General features: G+C 41.6%; 1 protein-coding gene across 2 annotated transcripts in view; it reads left to right on the top strand.

Moving 5' to 3' along the window:
• Positions 1–10,000, top strand: part of LOC137622218 (glycine receptor subunit alpha-4-like) — a 300,662-nt gene that overhangs the window by 70,923 nt on the left and 219,739 nt on the right. The gene's annotated exons all lie outside the window — the stretch shown is intronic.

Genomic DNA, 10,000 nt, shown 5'->3' on the forward strand with positions numbered 1-10,000 from the left:
TTCATCATCCACAGTTTCTCTTCACTGCCTCCACTCACTGAAGTATCATCTGCAAGCATCAATTATTCCACATCGGATTCATTATTCTATATTCATATTCCATAATTTCACGCGTTTATCTCCTGTTATTGCTTTGACCCTTTGTATATGTATACATGTATGTATATATATATATATATATATATATATATATATATGTAAAACAACCCCATACTGTCATGAAAACAGGGAGTGAATGTCATCATATGTCGTAGCTAAACCTATCACATAAACAATTTTAAGCAAAACACAATTTGATCTTGACCAGCAAAATAACCCTTCTATTACATTGAAACTATCGCTATAAATATTATATAACTAAATCAAAATGTGATTACTGTTATTTAATAGTAGATGTAGACACTTTAAAATTCACTATACTCGGGAATGTATGTTGCTGGTCTAACGACGAAGTTGAGATTTTGGCTGGCGCAAACAGATCTTTCAGGTATTATTGTCTCCAGTACTAGTATTGGTCCTCGGTTTAAAGGTTTAAAGGTCGCTCATGAATGGCAGAGGCAAGGAACAGTGACATTCCCCTAGCAAGCAGGACAATGCCCTAGAGACTGACCATGTAATTTTAGGGCTAATGTGCTGTGTGGTCTCCATGGATTTTCCTGTCAAATGCTAGAACAGGAATTCCAATATGACAAAAAAAAAAAATAAATAAATAAATAAATAGTCTTCCCTGCTCTAGGGCCAGAGTTTTATCATGCATAGGTAACATCTCTATTGAACCTGTCACAGGCCCCCCCAATGCTAAAATTCGTCTGATGACTGATGATACCTTGTTATGGCCTGATTGGTTATGTCTCTGCCTGGTGTTTGCCAGAAGGGGGTTCGAGAGTCGTTAGTGCCTTTAGTGTCTGCAATCTTACCATCCTTGTGAGCTAAGGAAGGGGGGTTTGGGGGAGCCTGTAGGTCTATCTGTTGAGTCATCAGCAGCCATTGCCTGGCCCTCCCTGGTCCTAGCTTGGGTGGAGAGGGGCTTTGGAGCTGATCATATAATATATGGTCAGTCTCTAGTGTATTGTCCTGCTTGCTAGGGTAATGTCAGTGTCCCTTGCCTCTCCTATTCATGAGCGACCTTTAAACCTTTAAAATCAGCGCCCAAGGCCCCTCTCCATCCAAGTTAGGACCAAGGAGGGCCAGGCAAATGCTGCTGATGACTCAGCAGATATTCGTATAGGCTCCCCCAAATCCCCCAACCTTAGCTCACAAGGATGGTAGGGTTGCAGACGCTTAAGGCACTAACGAGTCTGAGTTGGACCCGAAGCCCCGTTTGGCAAACATCAGGCAGAGACGTTACCAATCAGGCCACAACAACGTATTATCAGAGTTCAGACGAATTTTAGGATTGGATGGGCTGTGACAGGTTCAATAAAGACATTGCATATGCATGCTAAAACTCTGGCCCTAGAGCAGGGAAGACAATATTATTTTTGGGTATTTCATGTCATATTGGAATTCCTGTTCTACCATTTGAAAAATCCGTGGAGACCACACAGCGCATTAGCCCCAAAGAGGTCATTAATCAAGTGAGCATCAATAAGTGATTGATTTATCTTGTAAACATTACTTGTGCAAATGGAATGTTCATCAAGTGAATATGTTACTTATACAAATGAATGTTTTGCCTGTAAATATTTTCCCTGTGCATGGGACAGTGTTGTACTACTGGTTTCATACATGCTCGTGCACTGTAACATTAGTGTCTTTTTTTTTCTCTCTCCCCACACTGATAATAGAAACCTGTTTGAGCTTGCTATTGCATGTTTTATACTGTGAATTTTTTGTAATTCATGCTCTTAACTATCTATATATCAGCTTGTTATCTTGTTGAATAAACTTCACTTGCATTCATCTCTCTTCTCTGTTAGTAATTAACAACCACCTCGCACAATTGGTGACTGCCGAACGACCAGCTCGGTCCCGCCTACCCCCCCCCCTCACTGCTGTGCCCTACTGTTTGACAATGCCACCCATTGACCCTGACTCTTCTATTCACGCCACATCTAGAAACTACCACCCTTTGCCAGTACAGAGGCATTTGCCTGGTTTCTGGGCGCAGAGATAGCTGAATCCCTTAATAGAGATTAACTATGATTAGTACTTTGTGCTACCATGCTAGGCAGTATATCTTGGCTTATATAACTGTTTGCCAACAGTTATATAAGCGGATGAGCAACTTGTTGGAGTAACGAGAACTTTGGATGTGGAAGAAATGCCCCCCCTAAATCTCGATGAAGTCACTGGCAGCAGGGTAATGGATCGGGTTTAAGGTGATAAACAAGATATCTTTTCAGCTTTTACTCCAGATGTCTGGCAGCTTATCTTACTGGCATTAATATGAACCGGCAGGGATCACTTGCCTTAGTTAGAAAGACACTGCACATCACAAGGAACTGGATATCCTTTGATGAATTTAGCTAATGAATCCTCTATGGATTTAGTCATTCTATGGAAAGCGAAAATGACAGAATGGCCTCCAGTCTCGGGGGTAGCGGGTTGTTTAGAATCTCAGTTTTTAAATACTAACGAAAACTAGTAGATTGGTAATTGCAATGTTAGAACCATGAATCAGATTGGGAAGTTACAGCAAGTGGAGAATGAATTTATGAAATATAGTTTGGATATCTTGGCCCTAAGTTAAACATGCTGTAAGGGGATTGGTAAAGAAAAATCAGACCAAGGCATATATATATATATATATATATATATATATATATATATATATATATATATATATATATAAAGGAAGAACAGATGGAGTTGGAAGAGAAGGGGTAGAAATGATGATGACACCAAGAGCAGAAAAGGCATTAACTGAATGGAGAGTTGTAAATAGTAGAGTGCAAAGTTTATATCAAAGCACTGCAATATGAGTATTATTGTTTACTGCACCAACAAATCAGTCCCTAAAATAAGGAAAGATGAATACTGTGAAGAACTGTAGAGTGTAATGGATGAAAAGCGAGAGAGATGTGAAAATTGTGATTGATAAATTCAATGTTAAAGTTTGAAGGAATAATCAAGGTATAGAGAATGTGATGGGTGTTGAGGGTCTTGGCGAAGTTGTAAATGAAAATGGATCACAATTTATAAGTTTTTGTTCAACAAACAATCTTGTTAGTGGGGGTACTCTTTTCTAGCACAGGGACTTCTTCTTTGTCTGCATCTTTTCCCACTTTTATGTGGGGTCTATGTTCACAATCTCTACTGGCTATATTGGTTTTGGCTAATTTTTCATGGCCGGATGCCTTTCCTGCCGCCAACCCTCTCCATTTACCCAGGCTTGGGACCGGCACCAAATTGAGGCTGGCTTGTCCCCCTCAGTAGCTTTCCAGCACAAGGACATCCACAAATATACGTAGACTTTACCATGTCATAATTATAAAAATCAAATAGATCACATTGCCATTAATAAAAAGAGAAGGAGGACTCTGAGAAATGTAAGAAGCTATAGAGGTACAGATATTGGTTGGGATCACCAGCTCCTCATTACCACACTAAAATTAAAACTAAACGCACCCAACAGAAAGGTAGATAGAATACCTACAGTAGGCTTGATACGACTATGGTTCTAGAAGATGAGCACAGAGAAACCTTTGCAATTGAATTTTATGAATTGATTTACAGTCTTAGAGACTTTAAGAGACGAAGAACAAACAATTAATGAAGAATGGTGTGATATTAAGAACATATATCAGTCAGTTGGTAGTGAAGTTTTGGGACATGCAGTTAGAAGGAGAAAACCATGGATATCAAATGATACTTGGGATGCTATAAATATGAGACAAAGACAGAAATTGATTGCTGAAAGTTTTCGAGGAAGTAGTGAAAATTGCAAGGTAGAGCTTGCTAAGTATTCTATTATTGATAATGAAGTCAAAAGAAAATCCAGGAATGACTGGAGAGAATATTTAGAGAGAAAAGCAGATGAGGCTGCAAGGCTATGGATTCAGGTAGTGGCAATGGTATAAGAATTACTCTCAAAACTATCAATGAAATCTCTACTGTGGCAAAGGAAAAGGAGCATATACCCATCAAAAAGAGAGATGAATCTGTTATGACAACAGAAGATGAAGAAAGGCAACGTTGGATGGAACACTTTAGTGAGGATATGAATAGGAGATATGTAGGGACTAATTTGATCGATATACCTGAAGCTGATGAAGACCTTGAATCCCCCTGAATGAATTCAGTGTATTTGAAGTCGAAGCTATCATTGAAGAACTAGAGATGGAAAGTCTTTGGATACGATGGAATAACCACTGAGATGATATTGGCCACAAATGAAGTGTCTCGCAGAATACTTACAAGATTATTTTATAGAATGTGGCATGAAGAGGCAAAACCGGATGGATGGGAGCTAGGAGTGTTGGTGAAAATGGCAAGAAAAAGGAGATCTGACTTATTGCAATATTTACAGAGGCATCACACTTACGTCAGTTGTCATGAAAGTATACAGTATGCTCATTCTAAAGAGACTAGAGAGAAAGATTGATGAAAAGCTGAGAGATGAACAATCAGGATTTAAAAAAGATAGAAGTTGTATTGACCAAATTTCAATGTTTAGACATGTAGTACAAGTCCTGCGTTATTATGGAATTCCTCTCAAATATGTAAATTTCACTAAGCCTGTTCATGAGCATGGCAAGTGCAAAGTTAATGTTAGGGGAGTCCTGTCAAATGAATTTCCAGTGAACAGTGGAGTACTCCAAGGGAATGTGCTTTTCCTCGTCATGAATTTTGTAATGAATAGAACAGTTGGGGATGGTGGAGAAGGATTGGACTGGATTGGTAACAGGAGAGTAGCAGACCTAGGGTATGCTGATGATGCTGTCCTTATTAGCAGAATACTACGGAACATGCAAAGCTTTCTTACAATCGAATACAAAATATTGGACAGAGAAAGGATAAATGAGGTGGAATCATTTAAATATTTAGGAACATTGATCTCTAATACAGGATCTTTAAAATTTGATTTTAATGAAAGATTGAAAAAAGCAAATCAGACAATGGGTAGGTTAAGTAAAATTTGGAAATCATATTGCTTGAAATTACATGTAAAAATCAGGCTATATATCAGTTTAGTGAGATCGGTGTTACTGTATGGACAGGAGTCATGGTATGACATGGAAATAATATCCAACAGATTTTGTAGATTTGAGAACAAGGCCCTCAGAAGAATATTGGGAGTTAAATGGACAGTATTAGAAATGAAACTATAAGTGAGATTACTCGAGTGCCATATCTGGTTGATATCATGTTGAGGGGCAGATGGAGATGGTTTGGGCATGCTCTTTGTACTCTCTAAGAGAATTTAGTTCACCAAACTTTCAATTGGTCTCCATAAGGCACTAGAAGAATTGGAAGACCCAGGCCTACAAGGCTGAGAACTATGAAGCATGAAGTAGGAGATAATAATGTAGAAGACAAGTATTGATGTAAAAGCTCAAAATAGAGACGATTGGTATATATATATATATATATATATATATATATATATATATATATATACAGACATATATATTTATATATATATATATATATATATATATATATACATTATATATACATATATATATATATATATATATATATGTATATATATATATATATATATATATATATATATATATATATATATTCACATAAACAAACACGCATTAATCCTTCAGCCTCGGATATCGTGGACGTTCCGTTTTAGCCCCCTCCCTGCTCTAGCTGAAAAACCTTAAGGCAGATATAGAAATCTACTATATATTTTTCATTGTTTTCTAAATTATTCATGTTTTATTTTCTTCATCAATTTAAGCTTTTATAAATCTTTCTAACACTCCTATAGACTTATTATACAATTTTAAAACACTTCCCTGTACTGTGAGCACATTCTCTACCGCATATGTTTCATGCACGCCCGTACACTATAACGGTTTTACCTTTTTATCCTATCTCTCGCTTTTCCCTGCACTGATAATTAACCAACTTGTGTAGTGTAAGCTTGCTAGCTCGTAATTTTTTATTTTGATTTTTTTGTGACATTTTTTGCTCTCATGTCTTGGTATATAAACTCAATGTCTGTTTGATAAAGTTCAGTTGCATTCCCCTCGCCTCTCAGTTACAACCTATCTGCTTACTTGAACATTGGTGACCATCGGAGTGACCAGGTCCCTCCAGCTCTCCCCCTCACTGCTGTGTCTTACTGTCTTACCTCCCTTCATCAGTACAGAGGCATTCTCCTGGTTTCTGTGCACAGAGGCCCAGTTCTTCATCAAAAGTGTGACTCGTTCAAGTACCAAAGCAGACTATTCCCTTGCGGCGATCCGCGAGGACACTTTCCTGGAAATCTTCTATTGGCTTTGCAAGTAAGGGGACACTCCAGTAGTGTACAACACACTCAAAACATACCTCCTGGAGCAGTAGTTGCCATCGCCAGCCGCCCGTATTGCAAAACTTTTTCAGCTCTCTCAACAACCTTTGGGGGACTAAATGGCTTTGCTTTCCCTCCTAGAAATGACCAGTATTTCTCTCCTGTAACCTGCCGCAGACGACTTTTCGAGAGGTGAACCTACTTTGTGCCCTTTGGGTATGATGCTTAACAGAACATGTACGCGTTGCCATACCCAATGTCGATGTTTTGCCCATGAAGGACCTGATGACCAAAGTCAATGGCCTTATGGATAGCCACTTCCACCTTCACGACCTCCATCAATGCCTCCACTCCTGATGAAGAGGACAACTATTCAACATCGACCGAAGCTGACATGAATGCTGTAATACACAGACTCCCACTCCATGACATGGCGGAGAGGTGACAATGTCACCCACCAACCACATATGCCACCACGCGTTCACACCACATCCAATGACCTCTTCAGCCACTTACTGGCGCCCATCGACCACAGTTATACTACTACCACTCCAGATTTGGGGGTACTGCGAAGAAATGTGTGAACAGGTGTCAGTGGCCAAAACACGTGTAAGTACGCCATTTCTTGTGGTGGTAGCCTCTCCTGTCACTAATCTTTTCTTTTTACATGATGCAGGTACAGCCGTGTGATTTTTGGTAGTCACAGGTCCTTGCCGTTCTCTTCTGCCAAGGCCACTCGCCAGGACATCACGTAGTCTGTCTAAGCCTGCCAACGTCCACTTGGTAGTTGCCAACAGATCTGCGATCCCCACCCGCGGTTATGAAAACCTCACATTATCATTTGGAAGCGCCAAATATCTTTGGAAGTTTCTCATTACTGAAGTCATATTGCCATTCCTTGGCGCAGAATTCCTCTCACATTTCCACCTCCTGATTGACATTGCTCACCGAAGATTAGTCAACGCAGACTATTACGCATTGACACCTCTTGAACCCGCCCCCTTTGACATCACTCTTCACATCAGCGCACCCATGGATGCCTATCCCCACTTCTTCACATCTTACCCGGAAGTTGTCTGTCCAGAACTTCGATAAATGCCCATGGTTACCGCCAAACACGGTATATATCACCATATTAAGTGTTCGCCAGATTCAGGTGTCTGGCACCGGATCGTTTAGCAGCCACTAAAAAAACTTTCGACACAATGGAAGAAATGGGCCTTTGTCAAAAGGCCTCAAGCCATGGTCGTCACCCTTACATATCGTCCTGAGGAAAGATGACTCTCTGCATCCGTGTGGGGACTACAGGTGCCTGAACATGCACATAGAACTGGATCACTATCGCCTCCCAAACATCGCCGATGTGACCTCCTACTTGCACAAAGCAAAGATTTTCTCCACACCCGATCTCCTGAAGGGTTATCATCAGGTGCCCATGAAACCAATAGACATCCCCAAGACTGCCATCACCACCCCCTTCCGTACATACACCTTCAATTATTCCTGTTTTGGCCTTCATAATGCTGGGGCCAATTTTCAGCTCCTCATGGATGGCATTTTATGGGACCTCCCCTTCTATGTATGTTACATGGATGACATATTTGCGTTCTCTTCCTGCAAAGAGAAACACACACCTCTGTCACCTATGCATCATGCTTGACCACCTACAGCAGAACGGTCTTGTAGTCTGGTACAACAAGTGTACCTTTGGCGCTAACGAAATATCATTCATAGGGCACTCCATTACTCCTGAAGGAGTCCACCCCCTCTCTGAGAAGGTAGCAGCAGTTCAGAACTTCCCCACGTCCTTGACCGTCAAAGCACTGCAAGAATTCTTGGGCATGAACAACTATTATCACTGTTTTCTGCCAGCCATCACAGCTACTCTTGCCCCCTTCTATGCCTCCCTCAAAGGCAAGGCAAAGGACCTGTAGTGGGGTCCCCTTCTAAAAGTGGCCTTCTGCAACTCAAAGAATGCCCTATCAACCACTGCTGCTCTCACTTTTCCCCATGCAACATGCTCCTCTCCTCTCCACCGATGCCAGCAACGTCGGTTTTGGTGCAGTACTCGAGCACATGGTCAACGAGTTGCCCCACCCATTGGCCCTCTTCAGTAGAAAACTGTCCAAGACGTAATCTGTGTATTGCTGGCGGTGCATTTGGCTGTCCGTCACTTTCACCACTTCTTGAGAGGTATGATCTTCATCATTCGCGCAGACCATATGCCTCTGGTGCACGCCTTCACTCGACAGTCTGATGCCTGGTTCGCCCGTCAATGCCAACATCTCTCCATTGTGGCTGAATACAATTGCACCCTTCACCACGTTCCTGGAGAAATGAATCCCGTTGCTGACTCCCTGTCAAGAAACACATTGGCTGCCATTCACCTGGGATTAGATGACAATGCCTTGGGAGAAGTACAACTAAAAGATCCAGAGAACCAAGCATGTAGGGCATCCTGCACATACCTCTGTTGGGAAGACATCCCCCTCAGAAACTCCTCTGTGATGTCTGTACTGATAGACCACGTCCATGGATTCCTGCTCCCATGCGCCGACAGGTGTTTGATTTCATTCAAGGCATTTCACATCCCTTGCGCCAATCTACTGCAAAGCTACTGAAGACAAAGTTCATTTGGCACGTCATTACTAAGGATGCTAAGAATTGGGCCCACTCCTGTACTTCATGACAAGCTTCAAAAGTACAGTGACACACTGATTCAGGATTGGGCACCTTTTCTCAGTCTCAAGTGTTGTTTTGCCCCCCATTTATGTCGAGTAGTAGGTCCCCTGCCCACATCACAAGCACATTGCCACCTGATTACAGTCATTGGCCGCTCCACTCGTTTGCCTGAAGCCATTCCCATGGAAACTGCAATATACGCCTAATGTACATTTGCCTTACTCTGAGGGTGCCTGAGCATATCACTTCTGATAGGGGCACCACTTTCACCTCTCAATTGTGGACATCTCTTGGGCATCACCTTACATCGAACAATTGCCCACAACCTTACTGCCAACGAAATGGTTGAATGTTTTCAATGCACCCTCAAAGCAGCTTTGATGTCCCACTGCAATGACTCCAACTGGTTTACTCAGTTTCCCTGGGTCCTCATGGGACTAAAAACCACTCCTAAAGACGCCCTAGATGTCTCAGCAGCTGAAATGCTGTATGGAAAGCCATTGGTCATCCTTGCCAAAATTTTCCGTCTACAGCTTCCTCCGATAATCTCCAGTGTTTAATTAATGTTGTGGGAAAATTTACTCCATGCTGCCAGACTTACAAGCGCCCAGCGAAGCAACACACACCGACAGATTTGCACTCAGCAACGCACATTTTCTCACGCAACGACATTAGCAAGCCACCGCTAACACCCCCTTACACGGGCCCTTTCCTAATGATCCATCCTACATTGAAGGCTTTCTTAATTAATATTCGTGGCAAAGAAAACTGGGTTTTCATTGATTGCCTAAATCTTGCATATCTCTTACCAGATGACCCGCCTACAGTACGCTTTTCTCGAGCAGGGTGCCCTATTTCACATGTGCGTCATTTATTGGGGGCAGAACCATGTACTGCACGTGT

This window comes from Palaemon carinicauda, chromosome 2 (genome assembly GCF_036898095.1).
Source record: "Palaemon carinicauda isolate YSFRI2023 chromosome 2, ASM3689809v2, whole genome shotgun sequence".
NCBI lineage: Eukaryota > Metazoa > Arthropoda > Malacostraca > Decapoda > Palaemonidae > Palaemon > Palaemon carinicauda.